Raw genomic sequence first — 26,818 nt, 5'->3', positions numbered from 1 at the left:
CTGCCGTATCTTTTGACTGCATTGACTTAGAACTTTTAACTTTTTTACACTGTCAGGGGACCACAGGCCATAGTATGGGACATGAATTTCAACTTGATACGTCTACCCATTCCTGAGGAAAAGGGTTATTAACAGGTGGACAGATGACAAAATGACAAACAGAAAGACAGGCCGGCCGCGGTGGCCGAACGGTTCTAGGCGCTTCAGTCCGGAAGCGCGCGACTGCTACGGTCGCAGGTTCGAATCCTGCCTCGGGCATGGATGCCTGTGATGTCCTTAGGTTAGTTAGGTTTAATTAGTTCTAAGTTCTAGGGGACTGATGACCTCAGATGATAAGTCCCATAGTGCTCAGAGCCATTTGAACCAGAAAGACAGACAGACCAACAAAACAATGTGACTGTACAAGGGTTCTGTCGTTTTTAACGACTGAGCTACGGAACCCTAAAAATAAAAATATTACATGTAATAAAACTGAGACGTTCCCGTTAAAAAGTTAATTACTTATCATCAAAAACATTGGGCAAAGGCCTTTCCCTTCTGTTTTTGTAAATACGTTTACGGTGCGAGGAACGTGCACATATTTTGTATCTGTTGCTGTTTCAGTATGGTATATAGTGGCTTATATCGTTTATGCTATATGTGGTGTTGTCACAGTCAAATCTTTGCTAATGCTAATGCAGGTAATGAAAATAGGTAACTTTAAAGCTTGAACAGAAATTTCTAAACTGAATATTGTTCACTGAACATAACGCGGGTCTATGTAGTTTTTAATTCGTTTTTCGATGGAACAGTTTTAATATGGACTAGAGAATTTCATGTAAAGGTGGATGCCTCTGAGCGCTATGGGACTTAACATCTGTGGTCATTAGTCCCCTATAACTTGGAACTACTTAAACCTAACTAACCTAAGCACATCACACACATCCATGCCCGAGGCAGGATTCGAACCTGCGACCGGAGCTAAAGGTGGATGCCCAGTGCCTATTTTAATACATACTGTATTATATTTCATAATAATGGACGCAAAAGGTAGGTGGTCATGGTCTGTCACTAGGAGCATGGCCGATGTTCACTTGTGTTCGCTTCGCGTGAAGGGTGATGTCGTACTCGTCAACCCCTTTTAGTGACCTGCGGTTACCTTCCAAAATCAACTTTACTAAATATTCGCGCACGAGCAGTAATTTCTACTTCCCCAATAATTTTCATTGAATTACATCCATAGACCAATTCATGCTCTGTTTCAGTAATAATGAGATTATTTGTACAAGCAGAAACTGGATGTAACCATTGTTAATTACGATACCGAACAACCAAAGCCTCATGCCATTTACAAAGAACTACCCTGTGACTGTACTAAAGAGAAAGAAATTTCATTGGATTTTTCATTTTGATTGAAAACTTGGTTTTTCTGTAGAGATTCCTAATCTGACCCTACTGGCTATTTCGTCTAAAAGAGTAATTTGTATTACAATTGATGTCACATTTCAGAAAGTATACTAAAGTCATCTCCAAAGCGAGACAGTGTATTACAACATTCTCAATTCCTCTTTCCAACCTTATTGGAGAAGTCTTATATTCATTCGCTTTTTCATTCCTAATTCTTGTTGCTTTTTTTATAACACAACACCTTGCCTTGTCATACACCTTTGATATTTCGAAGAGCTGAGATACTTCTCATATAAATTTCATTTTAGGTGCTGTATTTGTGTTTCACGAATATCGTTTGCTAATCAGATTCTCAGATTATTCTGTGCCTTGTTTCTCTGTTAACCGAATAAAGGCCTGTTTGAAATCAACAGACATTACTAAAATATCTTTTGAACTCAGCAATCTTTGGCTCATGATTGACTTCAGATTGAGTATTTGTTGAGAACATGATCTGCCCTTCCTAAAACCGCCTTGACATACTCCTAAATGACAGTGTGTTGTTTATACTCTGTTTAGAAGAATATTGGAAAATTTTTTATATGCAACTGGTTGCAAAGAAATTCCTTAATAGTTGTTAACGCCTTGTTTATTGCGTTTGTTATACAATGGCTATATCCAGGATACCTTACAGTATCCTGATTTTCTATTCTCCTGATTTTGTAGAAATAGTTTATTTTAATTTTTGGTAGAGACCATTTAAAAACAACTAGCGTTATGGTTTTGAAGATTTAAATTGCTTCTTCAGTTTGTTTGATAGCCAGAGTAAATATTAATCACAGATTTTCATTTTTGTTTGAGATTTCCACTTTATGAATTAGTTCTGGATTATTAAGAAGATGATCCAAATATATTTCAAAAATATCGGAAGTTTCAGTGTTATTTTAGACAAGTCTGCCACATTCATTTAAGAACCAGACCCAGGGGGTTTGTTATCCATTTAATCTGCCCTTAAATGTCTGCTGAACATCACAGGTATTATTGTTTATAGAGAGTGGGACTGAGTGATCTCTGTTATGGGTGTTAAAGCCATATATCTATTGGACAAGACGTTTTTCAGCTCTCCACCACTGGTTGCAGCGGGGTGGCGGGGGTGAACCAGGTGGATGCCTTCTAGTAAATCAAGAGTGTAAGGCTGGCATAAGTACGAGGTTTGCCCAAAAAGTAATGTACCACATTTTCTTCTTCAACAATACATTCTCGAACACACGAAAAAATCGTGTTTTATCTACACACCATATCTTACATGTAATCTTCATCACGTTCTATGGCCTCCTCCGGCGCCATACAAGGGCGTGTATGACCTGTCGGTGCCAATACTTGTCCTGGTGGCGGAGCCAGTGCATCACTATGTCTATCACCTCCTCATCGTCCTCAAAATGTCTTTCACGAATAGCATCCTTCAGTGGCCTTAACAAAATCAGCTCGCTGCAACATGTCTGGTGTGACAAGCTGTGAATGGTCTCCCAGACCGCTGCAAATCGTGGAGCTCCACCGAACCGCCTTCTGATGACCTCACCTTCCGTGCCCAGCGACTGTGCTACTGTCGACAGCAGATGCTCCATAGACTTTGCACAAGCATTTGTGAATATTCCCCACAGTTTCTTTTTCTGCTGCGAGAAATTCAATAACGTCACGTTGCTTGTAACGTACATCACCTACAGACGCCATCTTGAAACTGTCCTGCAGCTACGCTATCTGTCGGCAATGACGAAAACTTGGCGCGCTCTCAGGAGACTTCAAATAATGCATATGTAACGTTTCACATTCGTAGCATTGTTTTTGGCTGACAAAAAAAATGCGGTGCACTACTTTCTGGGCAACCCTCGTATATTCATAAGTTTGCAAGAATGATGATATGGCTGGTGACCGGAGTCGGATGTTAGCCCTGGGGAGCGTCAAGGTTGCTGATCGCTGCTAGCAGGCATGGATGGCCCCAGGCGTAAGCACGTCATAGTGGCAGTGTCACCCTTTAGCTGTATGATGGCGAGAAACTACCAAGCCAGGATTCCAGACCCGCCTGCAAACAGCTGTGGCTCCGTCCAGGATGACGCATGCACCTTTTTATAATATGCGTCTCAGAGCGCAGGGCACCAAGGCCGAGAGAGTTGAACTATGGACCCCAGTTTGGGCGGCAGCATCAGTGTTTGCTACCGGGGTAACGTGTAGCAGCTGAGTTTGCACTCATAGGACGACTCTGTGTCTATATGTTACCCAAACCCACAAGGGACTGCCGTAGTGGATGGAAGCCAGCCGGAAGGTGGCCTTTCGTCTGGAAGGCACAAAATGTGCAGCATTCGGACGTTGGTCCGGCCGGTCGACCCGTAGATACTGAAGACGACAAAAGTGACGGCTTCATGACCCATATTGGGACAATGACAGGCAAACGTCTCCTTCTCTCATTCCCTCACAGCTGGCTCTGACAGTGACTGGTACCGACGGCGATTCAGACTTCATGGTGGAAGGTAATTAGGCGCTTGGGATCACGTTATTGTGAATAAACGTTTGGTGTCAACTTCATAGGGCCTCTGTATGGGTCTGTAAGCTACTGATAGTTGGTGCAATGGTTTAGGCTGCCATAGTACCAAAGAAACTCGTACCTTATATCGATGACATGGGAGAGGTATTGTCATGCCCAGAGTTCTTATATGGTACTCCATTGCTTATCTAAAACAGACGGTATTTATCTGAACTCAGACTGTTGCTCTTTTTTAAATGACATCACTTTTTTGTCCCTTATGCCACAACAGGACCGAGATGAGAAACGTGGTCGTTGGGCAACTATCATTCCTGTCGTATAGTCTAAAGCTGTGTGAGCAGCTCTGGCTGTGCTGTGACAGTGTAGATCATTAGTGGACAAAGACAGGTCCGCGCGCCGAGAGCCACCTGCATGAGCGCAGGCAGAGCTGAGGAGTCGAGAGTAGCTGACGTCTATGTAATAGTTTCTGCTGTAAAGGCTAGATGGTGACATGCGCAGTCAAGGCGCAAGCACAGCCACAACAATGTACCTGTCTATTATTTTGTGGTACAGTGCGTTCTGTAGTTGAAATGGCTAGTGAAAGCAATGCGGTAAAGCGGCGTTCTGTTTTACAGCTCAACACTAGTTGGAAGTGTGATTACTTGTTCACCGAAAGCGAAGGAGGACCACAGTGTTTGGTATGTGGTAAAATAATAGGCATAAAGAAGTACAGTTTAAAACTACATTACAGAACACATCACATCAACCAATATGGAAGTGTGGAGGGTGAGAGAAGACTTAATCTTCTTAGTAGCCTACGCGAGGAAGGAACTAAAGTAGAGTTATAAGTTATAATGTTGTACCTACATACTATACAACTTAATTACGGTGCCTAATAAACCAAATTTTCCCTTGAAATGACAACTCCGTAAATTTCTTACACAGGCATGTAATGCCTCATGTTCCGATGCAGCTGTTGGTGCTAGTTAGAGAATAAGTTTCCTGATCCCAGTTTTTCCCCGACTATTTTGTGATGGTGAATTTGTGAAGCAGAGTTTGGAAGTCGTAGCAGACGAATTACACCAACAGTTTTCATATTCTTTCGCAAGTTTGAGTTTGTCAGATCAAACGTTTGTTAGGTGGTAATGTGGAACAATTAATTGACGTCATTTCGAATGTCTTGGTGTTTTCTATTGCAATACATAAGAGTACCGACTTATCAGACACAGCCAAGCTGGGAACATTTATTAGAGGTGTTGATACAAACCTAGTAGTAAGGGAGGAACTCCTTGATTTATGTCAAAGACACCACGACAGGTGGTGACGTACTGAACTGCGTGGAAGATGTATTTATCGGGTTTGGTCTACCGTGGGAAAAGCTAGTTTCAGTTACCACTGATAGAGCACTCTGTATGGTCGAATGTAGACAGTCTTTTAAGTCGTGTGAGAAGCAAGTTACTGGAACACGAACTGAGGTTCATACCTTTGCACTGTTTGATTTGTCAAGAAAACCCGTGCGCAAAAAACGTCACAATTCCAAATGTAACGACCGTAGTAGTGACAACAGCAAATTTTATCAAGAGCCATGGACTGAACTATAGACAATTTAAAGATCTCTGAAGGATACTGAGTGTGAATTTGGTGATATTGCGTACGTCTGTGAAGTTCGTTGGCCGGCCGGGGTGGTCGAGCGGTTCTAGGCGCTACAGTCTGGAACCGCGCGACCGCTACGGTCGCAGGTTCGAATCCTGCCTCGGGCATGGATGTGTGTGATGTCCTTAGGTTAGTTAGGTTTAAGTAGTTCTAAGTTCTAGGGGACTGATGACCTCAGAAGTTAAGTCCCATAGTGCTCAGAGCCATTTTTTGAAGTTCGTTGGCTCAGTATAGGTAATACGTTAAATCGGTTGTTTAATTTATTGGACGAAATAGTTTTATTTATTGAAACGAATGATCGTCCCATCCATGAACTCACTGATCCTAAATGAATTAATGAGTTAGCATATCTCACAAATCTTAAGTTGCATGGGAGCAACTTCCTTTTTGTAGACAGCATTACTGCTTTCAAGCAACTGTTGGAGCTTTGACAGTGTCAGATGTTGAAAAGTGAGTTAGCCTATTTGCCAAATTGTTAATGCGGATATCTAGTTTAACTCAATTGCAGCCTTTTCAGGTACTCTTGCGAGTCTTGTACGGAATTTTCCATTCGATTTAGTAGTCTGGATCTGAAAGCGTTTTCTGCGCCTTTTTCAGCTGCTGTAATAACTGAAGACGTTCTGTCTTCTTTACAGCGCGAGTTGCTCATAATTCGACGTGGTAGTGAACTGAAGACTGAGTATGAATTACAAACAAGCTTATCAGATTTTTAAGAACTTTCTTCGCAGATAGGTTTCCCAAATATGCAAAAAATGGCTGCCAGACTGCTGTCACTGTTCGGCTCAACATATGTTTGTGAAAAACTGTTCTATTTGATGAAGAAACATAAATATCCACGAAAAGCAGCTCTGATTGACGCACATCTCACGGAAGTTCTGCGAATTGCAAGTGCCAGATCAATCGCATCATATATAACTCGTCTTCTTCACCTCCACATCTTCTGCTGAATGACATTTCAGATATACTAGAACAGATAAGCCTATGTTTTGATGACGGTGAATGCTATTTATTCATTTATTTCTGTGCTTAGCCTAGATTAATTTGTCGGTCCTTGGTTATGCTATATTCTAAATAAGCTTCTGTGTTAGCTTACTTTATCTTCATGACTATAGGTTGCAGTCAAAGGGGAATTTAGTTATCAGACGTCAAAGTAATGGTTAACTTCTGCCAGAGTACAAACCCTGCTTTTTTTCCATCCCGAGATGGAGCGCTGCTCCTTGAGTTGATTTGTGCCCACCTCTGGCGCAGATCCTTGGTGTTCCAGAAGACGTAGTTGACAACTTCTGCAGGTTCAGCATAGTCTAAATATGGCTTCTAGCCCAAGAACACGAGAGTGCCCTCTGCCAGTGAGGATTTAATGAAAAATGGGTCACAGGACCCTTCCGCTAAGCCAGGCAAAGCCACAACATTTATAAAAGTAGTCCTCCATTCAAAAACTTTCCTCTTTTCAAAATATCTTTTAATACTTTTAATTATCGTTGTTGTTTCCTCTTTTTGTTGTTTAAATAGATCATAGTCTTCAATTTCCATTGAGCATTTCCATTTTTCCATTTCTTGGCAATATGTTAAATCTTCTTTGCATATTTCATTCACCGTTATATTATTTTCATTTTTTATTGACCCAGATGTTTTGCGTACAGAATTATTAACTTCCTTAGATAGCTCGCACCAGTTACCACGTGAAATTATCTGAATTTCGTCTTGATATTTGCGAATTAATTCTTTTGTTACCGTAAACCTTAGTTTTTGCGATTTTCTTCGAATATTGTCATCTAGACATTGATATTTAATTCTGTAGAGGTAATGATCAGGATCAGATTCACCATTCCACATTACTTTCACGTTTATAATTTCCTTAGTACTTTTTTAGAAACAGCTGCACGAGTTAAATGAAATGATCACAACACTGGGGAGGGAGATATCCAAGTTTTGGCTTGTCTTGGAAACCTTCTGAAGAACCCATTCGTTTCGGGCGCGAGGCTTAAAGTAGACTGATCAGTTTCACACCGCTTGCGTTGGTTTCTTTTGTGGCCTGGGTAATGCCCTAGTATAGCCCAAATTTATTTTCTCTATCTGAACACTGCAAAAGTAATATGGTGTCTTTCTTCGGTATTTTTGATACCTCGGTTTCTAAAACATTCAAAGATTTTTCTGTTTTTCCTTTTTTTTTTTTCTTGCTGATGTCTTTCTATATCGATCCATCAGTATTAATAAATCTGTAATTTTTGGTTTTATATTTAACTGTTAGGACAGACAGTCTGCAAGAGATATTTAAATTCCGTCTGATTCCCTCTAATGCTTTTATGAACGTAGAAACTGTACCCAGTAATGATATCGCTGTCCTTATTCTTATTGCCCTTAAAGATTTTGTAGTTAAAAGTTTTGTTTTCTTCGTCATTGTCCCTCATTTGTTCTTGAAAATCTAACAGTGCTTTCCTAAACTTCATAAATTGATTAACAAGGCTGAATAAAAAATAGACTTACGTAAAAGAGTCACCAACGATTAGCTATTATCAAGCATTTACCAAGAATGAATTCAAAAGCTACAATTATGTAGCTTTACTTTGGAAAAGAGATGTGAATGAAACTCTGTATGGGTGCAATTGATTTCAGATTCTCAATTAGAATTTTCAGTGTTAGTGAATTCATGGATGGCTTCCTCTGCAAGGGCATGGTCGATTTACCCCCGTTCTCCTAAAGCCGCCGTCGCTAATGACTTCGATGTCGACGAGACGTGAAACTCTAACCTTCTTTCTTTCCTCTTCTGCTTACAAAACGGACGTGGGGGCTGATGACAATGTCCTCATTAATTAGCGAAGCGGGTAAACTTCGTTAAAACGTAAATCGTCTTTTCAAGCGTTTACAAACAGACCACTTCCCTAGTTTCTTGGAAAACTGTGCCAGCTGGACGAAATTAATTGGTCTATGAAAGGCATTCAGTACATCATTCATAGATATCACGCATGGAGTTAGAAATTGTAATGGCTCATAGTTTATCTCTCTCCATCTGCAAAAAAGATGATTAGTAAAGTAATGTTTATCATTGGACTGGACATTAACAAGACACGCTTTCGAGATGCATTTTGCCATTGCTTGTAGCCATTGACGAATCTTTAAAATGTAATTCATTTGATGCTCAGATGGTTTTCAGTAGCAAGATGTTGAATAAAAGGGTTACTGAAGTTATCTTCCATACAATGAAATAGTGTGTACAACATTTTGGATATGGATGTGCCAAGTATAAACATTTTACAATCTTTGTGATAGCCAGCAGGTTTACATCCCTTGTTCTTTGGCTAGTTGAGCAAATTAATGTTGTTTCATTTATGATTAAATGTCATCACAATGAATGTTTTTGGTATTATTGTATTCATTTACTCAATTCATCTGTAGCTTCATAAGTTCATAATACTGAGGAATGTCCCAAAACAACGGAAATTTAACTGAAAAGAATTGTAGAATTGTGGTTTGTTCATCTCATCACACACATTTACAATTCATATGGTTTTTTTAAAGGAGATATGTCAAAAATTTATATTACAGTTTCAATGATTTTTACATTGATAAATAACAGCACTAAGATAAATAATAACAGTATAATGATATTTCTTGGAATGTATGACACATTGTATCCAGCTCAAATTTCTTGTTCATCCTACATGAAGTCATCCACTGTCTAATAACATTTCAGTTTCCCATATATTCTAACTTTTTTTAAGTGGATCTAAATTCATATACATATACTTGTCAATTTTAAGTTATGAGAAATTTTCATTCCCATGTACTGAGGTCTCTGGGTATACAGTTCAAGGCAGTGGGAGGGGAGCATAAAATTTTCTTTATTTCTAGTATCACATGAATGAATAAAATGGTTTCCTTCAAATAATTCATGTATGGGGAACGAAAAGTTAATAATCTCTATCTCCCTCTCTCTCTCTCTTCTCTCTCTCTCTCTCTCTCTCTCTCTCTCTCTCTCTCTCTCTCTCTCTCTCTCTCACACACACACACACACACACACACACAGATATATATACATATATATGTATATATGTGTGTGTGTGTGTGTGTGTGTGTAAGAGAGAGAGAGAGAGAGAGAGAGATTATTAACTTTTCGTTCCCCATACATATAGGTCGATATATTCTAAATAATAGATGACATGGATCTTTATATTGCAGTACACTTATTTCAAATGAATTTGTTCTGTGTTCTGGTGTCCCCACTACGTGTGTCGAGATACCTCAAAAAACAATGCGATACCTACTAATGGATCTAACGCGGCTTGTATATGCTATTTTTCGTTTATCCATCAGTTGCAGTTGATAATATTTGCATTGCAAGTGCCAAGTTACTCACTTTGTTTGTTAGGTATTCAGTTTGTGCCTGCCAACTCAAATTTTTATCTACATGTAAACCTATGAACTTGGCTGAATCATTTTCTTCTATATCTTGGTGAACAGTCTTAATCTGCTCACATTTTGACTGTTTGGCTTTGAACTGCATCATATGAGTCTTAGACAAGTTTAGATTCAACCCATTTAACTGAAATCAAGTTACAGATTTGTTAATTCCTTCCAGATCCTGATTTTCAACTAAGGCAGATGTATAATCTGCAAAAAGAACTGACAGGGAGCTGATATTTATTGGTAAGTCATTAACATAGAAGAGAAATAGGACTGGGCCTAATATGGAGCCTTGTGGAACACGCTGAGGTAATTTTTTTTTTCCAGCCAGAAAAAAAGTACATAACATTTAACGAGATTCTGACTCTTTGTTTTCTGTTTGATAAGTATATTTGTGTCATTGTAGAGCATTGCCGCTAATGCCATACTTTTCAAGTTTGTAAATAAGCACTGCATAGTTTACAGAAGGAAAGGCTTTTGTGAGGTCAGAGAAAATTCCTTATGTTGTGTAATGACGTACTTATTTTCTCAATGAAACTGTTCACAGCTTCTATGGTGTTTTTCTCCTGTTGAAATACCAAATAAATTATGTAGAATTAATACAATATTTTGCAATGAAGTTTTGGATTTGGGCAACAGCAAGGTTTTCAAACATTTTACACATGACTGAGAGAATTGTGATAGGACAATAATTTACCATTATCCCTCTTAATCGATTTTTGAAGGGTGGTTTGACTTCAGCATATTTCAGTACCTCTGGGAAACACCCCTCTTCAAAGTATTGAGTTATTATTTGAGCTAGTGGTTTTTCAATTTTATTGTGTACTGCTTTAATAACTGTGGTGAGTATTCCATCCCAACCTACAGTTTCTGTTTTGTAATGTTGGGGTTACATTTTCTACATCTTCCACAGAAACTTTCAAAAAATTTGCACAGTATTCAGAGTTTTCATTTAGGCCACAGGTCTTTACTTTGTTGTGATAAATTGTTACATTTACATAAGACTTTATAAATCTGGCAAAGAATTCATTGAAGTACATTTGAGTTACACTTACAATAGTACTTTTTTTAATGTCAGTTTTTTAAATTTCTTGTTTATAGGCTTCCTTTGCCTTATTTTAATGGTTTAAAATTACGAATTGTTTTGTTGCCTTGATAACTCTTTTAAATACGGTTTTATAGAGTGTAACAAATTCAATGAAATCACTATCTTTAGTATTTTTAATTCCCTGTGCAGTTGCCTTTTCCTTACACTGGAAATTTTTATGCCCTGGGTAATCCAATATAATTTATTTCTTATTTTATTGGTGCAGAGTCTAGATGGAAGTGTTTTATTTAAGACACCAAGTAAACTATTCAAGAATTTCTCAAAGTTTTCATCACTTTCTTGAACATTCATAATTGTTTATGGACAATTTAAAAGTTTTTAATGATCTGTTAAGACCTATGGAGGAATGGACAATAACCCTATTGTCGTGTACCCATTTGTTAAGCCGTGTATGCCTGGTTCACACAAAATCCGTTTTTCGATTGATTACTACGACCTCCTGGATTCACCTAGTTGTGATTTAAAGAGGAAATGAAAATTAATAGACATAATGTACAATGCTGCCATTTGCTAATGTAATATGATCCATTATCTCTAATAAGAAACGAATTTTAGTCGAGTTACAGGATAATAAATTCTGAAACAGCTTGGTTCCTCTAGGACCCAGCCAGAAAAATTTCGAGATTTAGATTATATCATTGTACAGCCTGGGTAAAACGAAAATAGCCCGGGAAATATGTCGTTCACCTTAAGATAGGGAATCCTGGTTGCGTCATCCGTTCTTTGCGCGGATGACGACGAAATATTTTATGGGCCTGTTGTATTTTTCGCGTCCTGTACAGCTATACCAGAATATTTTTTAAAACAAAAAGAAATTGTCGAAAATACATTGGACGCTTTTCAGGAGGCTACATTAAGGAAAGAGCCAAAAATCATAAAAAATATATAATATGGTGAAAGGATTCTAGCGTGTAAGCAAGTACTGAGGCAATACTTACGAATAAAGTACATTAACTGAGGATCCTAACGTTGTAAATAAAAGCCAAGAAAGTTGCTGAGCAGAAAGTAGCATATCAAGTGATGATCCATATAATTAAAAAAAAAAAGGAATACTACGAGATGTTATATGAAGTAACCTGGCGGAACTGAGAATGAAATGTCATAGCCTCTACTATTCAGCTACATGACCAAGATTCATATTACACTGGTTAATTATTTGTCTTCTAGATATAACCAACGAAAACGTGTACGAATGAGGAACAGAACTCCTGCCCACATTATGCTGTTCGGAGAGCACATGTTGAATAAGTTGAAACGAGTGGCACGTATATTTAGATTTGATATGTCTCACAATTTTTTTAAAAATTACATGTTCTCCTAACAAACATAAACTTTCATCTATTGCATGCTCCACGTGCAAGGCAAGCGTTTTTTCCAGAGTTGTATGGGAATCAGTACCACGTAGGCAGGTTGCAGCCACCGCAGAACACTTCAGCCCATTGCTCGGACATTACGGCCAGTTGTGCGTTTTCTCTAAACGGGAACGAACTTGACTAGTTAGCAGCGGTCACGGAAGGAAATCTGAGAAAAACGTTGCGCCATTTAACACTTCAGATTGATTTGCCGCAAAGCTGTGCACAAGCTCAAACAAAAGACTTGCAAGGCAACGGCAGTGCGTCGACTGACCGATTTAAATACTGTAGCCAGATGTCAGTACTCCAGCTGGCTATAGCACTCTGTGACCCTGTTGGAGTGGTTGTCCCGAAAAGCACAATTGCACTTATTAGAGAGCATGTACTTGATTCCTCACTGGGAGTCGGAGACAGAGATGAGAAATAAATCGCCATCGAGTTTCAGTTCGTTGCTACCTGTTACTAGAGTGTGAGTACGCGACTATAGATTTGAAAATGGCTTATCTGATCAAAACGGGTAGCTCATGCACTGTTGCTTTAAGCTCGTATAGGAGCATTGATAATATATAAGGCACCTTAATTATTAATGAGAATCATTGATACAATTAAACGAATCAGTAAGTTGACTATGTTGGTTAAAAGGAAAAACGCTACGAATATGATCCCACAGAATAATACTGTGGCCTACAAACAAAGGATTAATCGTTGATTGTTCGTTTATTCCAGTCACACACAAATTTATTCGTCTGGTGCTCTCACACTGGTTGTTACTCAACGCAGTTAAGATACAAGCAACCAAAACAATTTTGCAGTGCAAACGCAACTGTTGTTGACAGTAACGAATGTGAACTCAAGGCATAGAGCTGTACATTAAACCAGTACAACTGCAAAGAAATCTCAAAGTTCAATCAGTGCCTAGACGTTGTTATACAGTAACAAATTAACTGCAGTTGATATATTCAATAACTGTTAGCCTGACTATAAGGTTTTGTCCAGTGGCAGTCAGACTTAGAAATTTTTTGTAATCCTGAATTGGTGCACATCAAAGTTCGAGTAACACTTAAGCTCAAGTGACTCCCTGGTCCACAAACTTTGCACCTAAGCCAACATCGCCAACCAAGAGACGAAGATGAAAGACCCAGCACTTTGCACTACATTCTTATTTAAAAACTTGGTCATGTGACTCACTGCCTTACTCAGTAAAGCAGCTTACAACTTGCCCAACACTCATGAGATTAGACATATAATAACATTTATACATTTTAAATATACGCAACACGTAGCCTTGATTGATTAGCAACCTCATACCATATTATTTAATTTTAAACATAGAAACCACTGGCGTTATTCAATTTCATACTCCACGAACGGAACTGGACGCAACAAGCTTACCTGATACCTTATTCAGCTCTGCAGTGCAGTCCTATGCTAGTCACATCGCTATCTTACAAACATTCAGCTACTAAGATCTCATTAAATAAATATATAGGTTGATAGGATGCTGGTATAATCATATGGGATGCTGGTATAATCGTTTGTGTAAATGTGGAGAAATCTGTTTTGGCATGCTTGTAGAGCTTACTCAATAACTAATTTATAACTATTGGTATATTTGTTTAAAATTAATAACAGTATGCTCACAACACTCCACAACCCACAAATATACAGGTTTCCACTCAGTGGTACACTGTCTAATATCTGTCCCCATGTCTGCAGATGATTTTGAAAGAGAGGTAGAGACAATGACATTTATCGCCTCAACCAACAGCTACAATCCAGTACTGATTGTGTATATCTTGCGTAGGAAACAAAAACATAAATTCATACCCCTCCTCTGTGCTCCGTTTGTTGCCCCTTCCACGGTCTGCAAGAAGTGGTGTACATATCTATATATAGGAGAGGTGTCACAATTTGTAGGAAAAACAATGAAATACTGCAAGTAAAGGGTTTCCTACCATGTTAAGAGAATTTTCCAAAGCAAAAACAAGACCCATTTATTAGCCAACAGTGGGTTATAGAAAATGACCTGTTGTGATTACGACAAGTTTTACATTGGTCAGTCGGCAAAGACATAGCTACTAGACTAGATGAACATGAACGCAGCTGAATGTTGCCGAATTCTCATTTGCTGGGCACGTACTGAGTGAGGGTCACAAGTACCAGTCAGAGTCCCATGTCCTTCATTTAGCAAATAAAGGCCAAGAACGTAATCAGCTGGAAGCCCTGGAAATTAACATACATCTACCTCACAGTCCAGATGTAATCTTAAATGACCAGACGCAACTTAATACTTCTATTCTTCTAAATTCCATATAATCCTTTAAGTTCTTCATTACTTTCCACAGTGTTTGTCCACCATTTTCCTGTATTCATTGAATTCTTTTATTTTATTGAAACTGGCTATGTAATCCATATAATCTGTAGCTAAAATAGTCGTCTTTCCTTTACGTGGTACTTGTATTACTTTCTATGTTTAACACCTCTTGAAGCTGTCTTATCAAGTGCTATTTTTATTTTACCAGGTTCATTTATTTAATGCAGACTACTATACAGGTATAGTTCTTGAATATGTGTTAATGTTTCTTCTGTTTGCTCCTTTTGTATTTGTATATTATTCAACTTTTTACTTTTTAAAATTCAGTACCGCCACACTCCCAAAAACGGCATTTACTGTATGTTCCCTTTCATTACTCCGTTTTCCCACATTTACTCGTTTCTGTCTATCATGCTGATAGCGCTTAAGTTCTTCATATATTCTGTTGTTACAATTGGTAATCCTTTCTTTTAATTGGCTTGTGTATCACTCTCCATGTTTTATACCTCTTGAAGAAGCTTTTTCAAGAACTAAATTCATTTAATTCTACTGGTTTTGTTTATTAATGTAAACTGTTATGCAGGCATGCTTTTCCAGTTCTGTATTGAAGTTTTTTCCTGTTTACTCCATTTATATTTAATTATTCTTCAAATTTTTTACTTTTTACATTGCATTACCACTATACTGTCAAAGATGTCGTTTACTGTGCGTTTACAAACATTGTAACTTCTTTGGCGAGAATAGTCATTAATGTCTGACGATGGCCTTGTAAGTCGAAAACCGGTTAACACAATAAATGAGTACTGTGAAACAAAATCAAACTAGCAGTATGTTTATTGAGATTAGAAGGAAGGTCACCGTCGGCCGTAATATTGATGGTTTATTGACAGCAAAATCGATTTTCAATCACATAGTGATCATCTTTAGTGCTGTAGTGTAAAAATTAAACTCATAGGCATTGGTGTCAAGTTATTTTCCAATGATATAATAATAATAATAATATCCAATAATAACTTGACACCAGTGCGCATGAGTTCAATTTGTACACTACAGCACTGAAGATGATCACTATGTGATTGAAAATCGATTTTGCTGTCAATAAACCATCAATATTACGGCCAACGCCGACCTTCATTCTAATTTCACGTATATGGTCGTTGTGCACACAGCACTCTATTGACGCCAATCAATAACGTTTATTGAGGTTGGATTCCATTCGGAACATCTGCTCAACGACTGCAATATTAAAACTGTAAACAAGAAAACTGGAGCATCAGTCGTAAGAGGTTTGCAGTGATTTATTACAGCAAATCGATTTCAGTCACAAAAATGTATAACTCTGCCTTGAAATTATTTTTAAAAAGTGGTAAGATTGGTGTGTCTGTAACTGCATGCATCTGAGCCTATGACTTTGATAGCGTCATTTTGTCATCCATGTATACTTTAGCCAAGGCGGCACGCAAACAGTTTAAAGACTTAGCCGTTTCGGACACGCTTCCGCCATTGGTCTGAAAGTCAATGATCATGCTTTTTGGACGTGATATAAATCGCTACGTTTCCACTTTACGGCGACTATACTGTTTCCCAAGTCTCCCCGGCATGCTTTATTTACCCTCCACTGCCAGTGCTGCTACCTTTCGGCCGCAAGTGGCTGCTGCACGTTGACATCGAACAAATGCGGTGGTCACAATAATGTGACTGGATCGTGTAGTCAGAGCTGTTTGAGCCTCGCGTGTGGTCACCGTTCTGTATATGGTCAACCCCCAAGCCAAGCCATACTTCGAGGTAACTGACTCTGTACCCAAACGTACTGGACGTGTTTACAGTTTTATTTTTTTTCTAGTGAAGGCTCAACAGAACTGAGAAGAAGGAGCCCTCAGACACAGCCAATCTTTTTGGTTCACATTTGGCAAGTTGCTTGTGTACCATTTAAAATTTTGAGTCGATTGAGCTTTATGAACTTTCGGTTGGCCATGACTAAGGCCTTGCCCATGTGAATTCAGTCTGTTACCGTGAGTATGTGTTTCATGGTTCCCAGTCCCAGACAAGATAGCTGCGCGGCTGGCACCATGTTATTTGTTTGTTGGAATGTCGTTAATGTAAAGGTTAAACAGAAGTGCCTCCAGTACACTACTATTTGTTACTTCAGTCTGCATAACGTGTCGTGTCGACTGTTCGCCCTGAATGCACCACTGAACTCTTTTTCTTTTTTTTGTTTTTTGTTTTTTGAAGTATGAGTGTATGTGACGTACGAATACGTTGGGGAAACTAGCATCGCTCAGTCTGCGGATGAGACCGTTTTGTCACAGACAGTCGAAAGTCTTTACGATATCCAAGAATAGTGTCCACGTTGCCTTGTTCGCATTGTAGCCAGCTGCTATATATGTTCGGCTATGTGGAGGAACTGAAATAATTTCAGGTGAAACCTGCGGAAGTGTACTGAGACCCTAGCTGTTCGTGTCGTGTATTAATGACCTGCCGGAGAATATTAATGGTAACTTCAAAGTTTTTGCAGAAGACACAGTCATCTATACTGCTTCTCTCTTCTCTGATATCTCAATCTTCTCCCCCTCTCTGCTACAGACGTGGCCGGCACATGTCTCGGCTTCTGGAATAACATCTAGTCCATTGTGTATGTTACTGAGTTCCCTATTCTTTCTTATTCGCAATTGCCCTTCCTTACAAACTGGTCCATACATCTTTCTCAGATTTTATTTTAAATTTTTTTCACTTTTTCTCTTAATACTTCTCTGTTCTCTACATTTCTACTTCACACTGGTCAGATTACAGTTGTATGTTGGTTTGGCCCAATAAGCCGTGATCCTTCTTAAGTGAAAATTTTGCGTGAAAAATGACATGTTTTGGCAATACGTTTTAGGTTATTCGATAGACACTTACGAGATCAAAAAAATAGTGTGTTTGATTTTTTTATGCTGACATAGTTTCTCGTCTTCTCAGGTGTTTAGAGTGTCAAGTCGACACGAAAGAGCATTTCCGACACCGGCTTTTTGCGTGTAATCGAGGTGCCAAAGCCACGGAAGCTAAGAGATTTATGAAGTGTATGGCGAAGAAACGCTACTTCTTAGGATGGCTCGAAACTGGTTTAAGCGACTCAGGACATACATGATGCTCGAGGGCATAGATGATCCATCACGAACTGCTTAACTGGACCAAACAATGAACTCAGAACTTTGCGTTCAACAAATGCGACTACTCAACAACGCTATCTAGCAAACCTGACCTGATCGGTGACATGGCGTTCATCTGCAACACGATAACGCTCTCATTTCACCAAGGAAGCCATCAGATTCTTGGCTGCGACATGTTAGCGCATTTTCCGTACTCTCCCGACTTGGCACCTATGGATTTCTATCTGTTCTGCTCCATCTGGAATTCATTGCGTGGCGTTTCGCTCAGCAATGACGTGGAACTGAAGGCTTGGGTGGTCGACTTCTGCGAGTGGACATCATGTGATTTCTACCGTCGAGGCACTGAACAGCTTGTTGAACTCTGGAAGTGGTAAACAACAAATTCAGTACTGACTGATTTGCTGTTGATTTCCTATTTGTTTCTGTGGAAACATACACTAAAAAAAAAAATCGCCCGAACGTATTAGCCAACCCAATATATTCTTATTTTAGTTCCTATTGATGTAAATTGGGATTCCAAAAATTTGTTGAGTGTATATGACACTCTGGATGCCGCTTTGATGCTCGCTTCTATTTTTCGTTTATCACAATTTCTGATTTTTACTACAGCTCCTAGATGTTAAACTCACCTACCTCTTCAAAATGAGGTTACCAGTCTGTAGTGTTTCCCATCTTTTCATCTTGTTATTTCTATCTACCCTCATGAATTCTGCTCTCTCGACATTTCACTACAAACCACTGGCCCTTTCTTTTAAATTAGTTTACTTGTCAGTATTTTCAGGTCATCTAGATTTTCAGCGATTAAGGCTCCATCATCTGCAAAGTCAAGTAAATTAACTTTTATTCATACTACAGTGCATTCAGTTATTTGTATATTGTTAGGATGTTTTTATGCCGAAAGCTGTGCAATATTTTGCTTCAGTTTTCACTGTTCCTTTCGAGGCTTGGACAGTTCAAGGGAAGATTCGTAACCTTCTTCGGTATTCCAAAAGTGTTACTCTTCTCCACAGCTTTCCTCTACGCTACCACAGGCTTTATTAAAATCAGCAAACTTATTACCAAAGTTTTGCTGTATTCCCAAAATTTTGATATGCCTTCTTTTAGCGTCTCTTTTAAATGTGGTTCTAGTCTCTTCAGGAGAATCTTGGAGAACACTTTGTGGGCTGTGATGATGAATGAACTTCTCCATTTCTGTTTATCGCCCTTCAAACGGCAAGGACGTAGGAGTGGGAGAGAGGACGGTGCTGGTGGTTTTATCGAACAAGTTTCGGTTCATCATTTATTAATAACAGACTAAACCTAAACATTACACATAATTATAAGAGTGACTTTACCCTGGCTGGCCACAACATTTGAGCTCAAAGTACACTTTATCACATTTGGCCATAAGGCAAGAAATGTCAGCTTTAGTCGTAATATAGTTGGTGACATTTGATCATAAGAGAATGAATATTTGGCCCTAAAACGTGTAGTAAAATAAGAGTTTCTGTAGCGTCTCGTACACATTACACAAGAAACATAACAAAACGATCCACCAAAACTGATAACAAAACTAAATGCAAATTATCAATTTAAAAACAAAGACTCTCATGACAATTGCATTGACGGAAAATATCGCAGCATCAAGGAGTTGTGTGACATGAACGAAAGTTGGCAGATTTGTTTCTACATCTGAAAGATGATGTCTATCAAATTTCGTGCCAAACACGTGAGAGTGGCGCTAGTAGGGCCAATATGTGAATGCAGATCACGTTTGATTTAAATACACGTAGTGACGGTCGTCAGAGCTAGTCACCTTTGAGACTGAGCGTGGAGAGTTGATATTGATCAAGAATGCCTTTAAGATCCTGCATCGGGCATGGATGTTTGTGATGTCCTTAGGTTAGTTAGGTTTAACTAGTTCTAAGTTCTAGGGGACTAATGACCTCAGCAGTTGAGTCCCATAGTGCTCAGAGCCATTTGAACCATTTTTTGAATGCCTTTAAGGCAACGATGGCGCTATTATGAGAATTTCACTGAACGAGGTCGTGTAACGGGCTGAGATATTGCAGAACGACTTGGCAGAGTTGTAGGCACTCTACGTGGTTGGTTGCAGCGGTGGTCACGAAAAACTAGGATCGCAAGAAGACGGGGCTGCAGACGGCCACTTGGCGGTGCGAAAGGGAAGACCGTCGCGCTTGGCGTATGGCTCTGGTGCATCGTACTGCATCTGTAATCGTAATTTGAGCAGCAGTTGGTACCAAAATGACACAACAAACTGTCACTAATCGGTTACTTCAAGGATAGCGCAGAGCCAGAGGTCATGTAGCGTGCATTCCACTGATCCCAATCCACCGCCATATGGGATTTCAGTGAAGTCAAACGAGAGCTCATCGGAAGTCAGGGTAGAGGTTTGTTGAGTTTTCTGATGGAAGCTGGTTCTGCCTTGGTACGTGATGGCCGTGTGTTGATTATAAGGCGATCAACTGAAGACCTGCAACCAACCTGCTAGACATACTGGACCTAAACCTGGAGTTACAGACTGGGATGCCATATCGTAGAGCACTCTTGTTGTTATCACATCTGTACTTCTATCTGGTGATTCGACCCACTGTGCTGCCATTCATGAACAGCATTCCAGCGGGTGTTTTCCAACAGGATAACGTTCGCCCACATACCGCTGTTGTAATCGAACCTGCCCTACGGCGTGTCGACAAGTTGCCTTGGACTACTCGATCACCTGATCTATCTCCAACTGAGTGCACATGGGACATCATTGGACCACAACATGTAAAAAAATAAATATTTTTACCCAAAATGTGATAAGTGTAAACTGAAAACGACATGTATACACGAGTTTCATGTAAGTACTATACTATTTTGCAACAAATGTCGCTTAGCCACTTTCAGATGTTTCATTTGTGTCATTTTACTCACCATCATATTATTTGGTTTTGGTTTAAACAGTGGTCTCCAACACTGAGTGTGGAAATACGTAGGCCTACCTGAGTAAAACAACCTGAAGATCGGCACAAGCCCGAAAGCGGTTATGTGTTAAATAAAGTCACCTTCTACTGTGACTGTTAGCGGTTATTATTCTACACCTTATAAAGGAACAGTGACGAAATTCAGCTGCTTGCATTACGGATAAAATACGTGAAATTAAACAATATTTTACACCAGATGCTTTTCGTTTTTGTTTATAAAGCATTGTGTGTAGCCATTCTGGAAAAATGGATACGTAATATTTCTGTACTTTCGGTATTTATAGATTAAAATTTGTGTTTGCTCATGACACTGAAGTACAATTTACTCAAGGAATTTTTCGCTATTTAGATGTTCTGCGGAATACTGCTGTTTTCTTCTTTGTTACCGGAGTTTAAGGTCGAAAGTAAGTTGACTGCAGTTTTTACCCTTCTTCATTCAATTTTTTCATATACCACTTCGCCTCAACTTTGTAAAACTGCAGACTCATTTTACTATAATTACACGTATCAGCACTCAACACCGTGTCAATATTTATTCATATGCTTTCCGTGCTGGTTACATGCCAATATGAGAATTAATTTTTTTCGTGGAGAGAGAGAGAGAGAGAGAGAGAGAGAGAGAGAGAGAGAGAGAGAGAGAGAGATTAGATTCACGGGGGCAGAGAGAAAACCGTCTCTCCCCCTACCCCTCAGCCACCCGCCCTCAATCGCAGCTAATTTATCTCTAATACACACTCTCTCTCTCTCTCTCTCTCTCTCTCTCTCTCTCTCACACACACACACACACACACACACACACACACACACACACACACACACACACCAGTAATAACTGTTCATAAACTGCGGAAGGTGGCCATACATACAAACAAATTATATTTTCATTAATTTTCAGGCGTATCTGATGAATCTTCGCCCAAACATCGAACAATCTGTGTGGAAATATATGGACACTCTTTGCGGTTAGCTGAAACAGTGAGGTAGGATGAAAGAGGTAAGTTGGTAATGGAAGCAGAAAACAAAGATGGAAACTGTACTCGGAGGAGCTTTATAGTTGACCAGAAAATACGTGATTAGTCAAAAATAAGGGCACAAAGCAAGATGGTGATTGAAATGATTAATACTTTCGTCTCTGAGTTCAAGGAGCTTTCCACGAACTCTGAAGCAACAAATATTCAGTACTGATGAAACATAAATGAAACCCAAGAGCTACAGACATTCATGACGAGATATATGTACCTGGCGTAGTTCCATTAGCTTTTAAAAAAGTTTCGAAAAAAGCAACAGCGGCATATCATCAGAAATATTCACAAGAGCAGTTCGTTGAAGAAAGAAAGGGAAAATTGAAAGTAGATTAAGAGATGACGAATTTCCATCTAGGATTAGCAGGGTCAATCAAGAAGTAATAATAATAATAATAATAAAAATAATAACAGAGAGCAGAGTTAGTCAAAACTGTACACATACCAAAGTTGCAGATTTTGAAAAAAGTTTTGATAATTTACAACAGAATACATGTTTTCTATCTTAAGCGCTGTGGTATCTATCAAAGGGATACAAACATTACCCGTTACCTTTAGGCAAAGTAAAATGGTTTAGTCATTACAGAGGAAATGGTAGGAGCGGCTAAAAATAAGGCACGCGTAAGGAGGGTTGCTCATAGTCAGCACTAACATTTAATTTGAGTAATGAAGAGGCAATGAGGGTTGTCTGTCACCGACAGAGAATCACTTTTAGATGGTTCACTGATGACAAAGCAGTTGTCACTGAAAGTGAATAGCAACTGAATTGCTCACTTAATAAAATGGAGTGTGTGTCACAGGATTGTAATAATACTTTTATTAATAAAACAACGAAAGCAAAAGTAAGTTATTTTTATCGATGATGTATCTTGTTTAACTTAGTGGTTGTTCTTAAGTTAAGGAGTACTGTTGGAGAACGCAACCAACCACAAATATTTTTAAATAAGCACCATTTTATTCCATAAATTCGTTTGGGCTATCAAGCCCAATATCTGATGTCCACACTTGCTTTATTACACTGACTGCTCTGTACAAGAATATGGTCTCGCCTATTTATATGCTGTGTGTATGACATGATTAACTGAGTAAAATATACTAATTTGCTAAAACTGATAACAAATAGTCAATGGGTCATATGCGGGTACATTTCTTCTAACGAATATCGTTTCGTCTTCTTCCTAATGTGTCTCTCGGAGGATGCACAATCACACAAACAACTATGGCACAGAAACGCTACACAATGTACATGGCCCAGTCACATCAATGTAGCCACCGCCTACTTCCGACGTGAAAGTCCAGTACACATTCAAAAACGACAGCTTGCAGCACTAGCAGTAGAGGGTATATAAAGCGTTTTGGGAGCGTGCGGTTAACAGTGCAGGGGTTATCTCAATATGGAAACTGAGCGATTTGTGTGACATCGATAGGTCATGATAGCTGGCATTTCGGCCAAGGGTGGAAGAGGTTCCGAAAATGCAAAGTTTGTAACCTGTTCGCGTGCCGCCGTGGTTAAAGTATGCTGTACATAGAAAAATAGCGCCATCCAAAACTGGCGCCGAGGCAACAGTCATGCACCACGAGTCTCAGATGTCATGGGTGACTATGTCTGCGGTTACGTGTATGGGCGAATAGGCGTGCGAGTGCTGAGCAGCTACCTGCCGGTGAACCGACTGTCTCTCCTCAACGACTGCTCAGCGAACATTGCTCTGTGTGAGATGCTGCAGCAGTCGACTGATTCATACACCCACGCTGACTGCTGGTCGTCGGCTAGGAAGCTGGAATTTACTAGCTGACAATGCAACTGGATGTCAACTGAGTGGCTACAGTAAGTTATGCTCCGTCGGACAGACGGGCGTTGAAGTATACCGCTCTGTAACAATCGTCGGAAGGGTCCACTCGATAGGAGGGGTCGTTATGGTCTGAGGAATGTTTTCGTGGAATCATTCTGGGAGGAACAACGGGTCGACAGCGTATGCATGTCTACGGGGACCACATTCACCCCTAAGTACAGTTTATCCTCAGCACGATGGCGTCTACCAACACGACAACGTAATATGTCACACAGCTTGCAGTCTACGTACATGGTTCGAAGAGCATCAGGATGAGGCTACCGTACTACCCTGGCCACCAAGCTCCCCTGCTTCGAAACCGGTCGAGAATCTGTAGGATCAACTCGACCGGGCTGTTGGTGCCACCGATCCTCAACCGAGAAAGCCAGCGCAGCTGGCGTTGGCACTCGAGTCGGTATATCTCCACATCCATGGCGGTACCTTCCAGAACCTCACTGCCTCACTTCCTGCACGTCCTCGCTTCAAATGTGGTTATTCGGGCTTTTGACAGGTTATCAAATCAATGTGACTGGAGAGTGCAGTTCATGTCAGCTGGAGATTCAGAGATGTGCTTTATATGTAATGTCTCCATTTACCATGCAAAGATTATGCACTAAGCAAAGTTAGCAGTGCAAAAGGGCCAGGAGAGCGGTTATCTGATCACATGCCCCTCCATACCGCAACTGCATTACGTCGCAAGGCGGAGGATGTCATGGCAGCCAGTAGACATGCCTTTGGCCTTCACGACCTGGACGAGAAGCTCGTTTAAAGATATCAGTAATTTTCCAAGGAGCGAAGATCTCAACTACCTAACTAGAGCAAAGGATTTATATCGCACTGCAGCAAGTTAGTAACAGAAAGAATACTTTATCTAAGAGTAAACATTATTTAAGGACTTCAAGAGGAGGCTTTTTTCAAATAACTGAAAGTGAAATTTTACAAAGCGTGAAATGACCATCAGAGTCTATATTAAAATTTAGACAAATTGTACGTATGTATGTACAATGGAATTTGGTAAAACATGTTTCTCACCACACTACGTACTGTAAATTAGACGTGCACGTGCATACACAGGGTGAGTCACGTAAGACGTTAACACCCCCTTTATTTCATGAATGATTTCAGGTTTTCGGAAAATGACGAGCTATAGATGAGCGTAGAGAATTGGCAGGAAGCACAGGCGGCTGTCTTCTATGACGAGGGTATTGGAAAGTTGGTACAACGCTGCGACAAATGTTTAAGTCGGAGTGGTGACTATATAGAGCAGTGGCTGGAAGCTGTAGCTAACTGTTGCAGATAAAGGGCGTATGTTGTGGATTGGCGAGAGAGCCAACCCACTATGAGAGGAAGCAGAAAGGCACGCGTTTTAGCTCACGCAGGGTGGCGTGAGGTCTGGAACAGGACAAGGAAGTTAGACTTTAGCAAAAAAGGACGTAGCTGTTGGAATACTTAACTTTAATCCATAATTGGTGAACATCGCTCTTGACGGTACATGTTTTACAGCATCAATAGTAACTGGTAATGGCGCCTTGCTAGGTCGTAGCAAATGACGTAGCTGAAGGCTATGCTAACTATCGTCTCGGCAAAGGAGAGCGTATTTTGTCAGTGAACCATCGCTAGCAAAGTCGGCTGTACAACTGGGGCGAGTGCTAGGAAGTCTCTCTAGACCTGCCGTGTGGTGGCGCTCGGTCTGCAATCACTGACAGTGGCGACACGCGGGTCCGACGTATACTAACGGACCGCGGTCGATTTAAAGGCCACCACCACCCAGCAAGTGTGGTGTCTGGCGGTGACACCACAGCATATACTCTGGTAAGTGATAAATTGTCTCAACTCTTATGTCGATCGATGTAGTGAAGCAATGAAGTAAAATGATACACTGTTTTTAACGTTATCAGAAAGCGTGTAAAAAGACGAATACAGAACGGTTGTTGATGTTGAGGTGGAAACTCTTCACAAAAGAATCCAAGAAATGTACTAAAATGAGAAAGCAATGTGGCCAGCGTCAGCTACTGCAGTTTGAACACCGCTAGAGCTCTCATGCGAGACTGCGTCATTATATGGAGCAAGACAGGCCTGCACTACTAAGTTTAAAACCCATTTCCTAAACGACACAGACACAGTGTCAGCTATGATTTTTTATGTGGAACTACAGCGTAATCAAACTCTGGCCCATCAAAGGAACTTGGGAAAACTGTTTCAAATGTGTTTAGATTTTCAGGTTTTTGTGGAAACAAACAGTTTTGTCAGGCCGTTTTCCATTTAAACCTTTCTCGTTGCTGCTCACTTGTCAAAGCGGAAATAGAAAGATCGGTCATTCATAATTCATAATGACAGACAGCCATACTGAAGGAAACTTTTTTATTAACTTTCTTAGATTTGCAAAATTAAAAAAAAAAACATAATCTGTCTTTGTCTGTAGAAGACTGAATGCTTCTTAAAGTAAACCACTTGCTGTCGGACAAATGTGTTTGTAAATACTACTCGAAATTGCATTTATATGGAAAACAAAAAAATGGTTCAAATGGCTCTGAGCACTATGGGACTCAACTGCTGAGGTCATTAGTCCCCTAGAACCTAGAACTAGTTAAACCTAACTAACCTAAGGACATCACAAACATCCATGCCCGAGGCAGGATTCGAACCTGCGACCGTAGCGGTCTTGCGATTCCAGACTGCAGCGCCTTTAACCGCACGGCCACTTCGGCTGGCCATATGGAAAACACATTATACAAACTAAGCAGTTTATTCAGAATGACTGACGACATGTCACCCAGAAAATGAATACTTTTGTTAACCAGACGTAATTTTACATACTACTTAAGCAGGTGCTCCGATTAAAAAATGAAATTTTCACTCTGCAGCGGAATGTACGCTGATATGGAACTTCCCGGCATTTTGTGAGCCGGACCGAGCTCGAACTCTGGACCTTTGCCTCTCGCGGGCAAGTGTAACGTTACTCATCAAGTATATTTACGCATCATACACTGGGGTGACGAGTCATGAGATACCTCCAAATATCGCGTCGGGTCTCCTTTTTCCTGGCACAGTGCAGCAACTTGACGTGGCATAGACTCAACAACTCATTGCCAAGTCCTCAGCAGAAATATTGAGCCATGCTGCGTCTATAGCCGTCCATAA

This window comes from Schistocerca americana, chromosome 6 (genome assembly GCF_021461395.2).
Source record: "Schistocerca americana isolate TAMUIC-IGC-003095 chromosome 6, iqSchAmer2.1, whole genome shotgun sequence".
Taxonomy (NCBI): domain Eukaryota; kingdom Metazoa; phylum Arthropoda; class Insecta; order Orthoptera; family Acrididae; genus Schistocerca; species Schistocerca americana.
Note: the sequence above shows the minus strand (reverse complement) of the source record.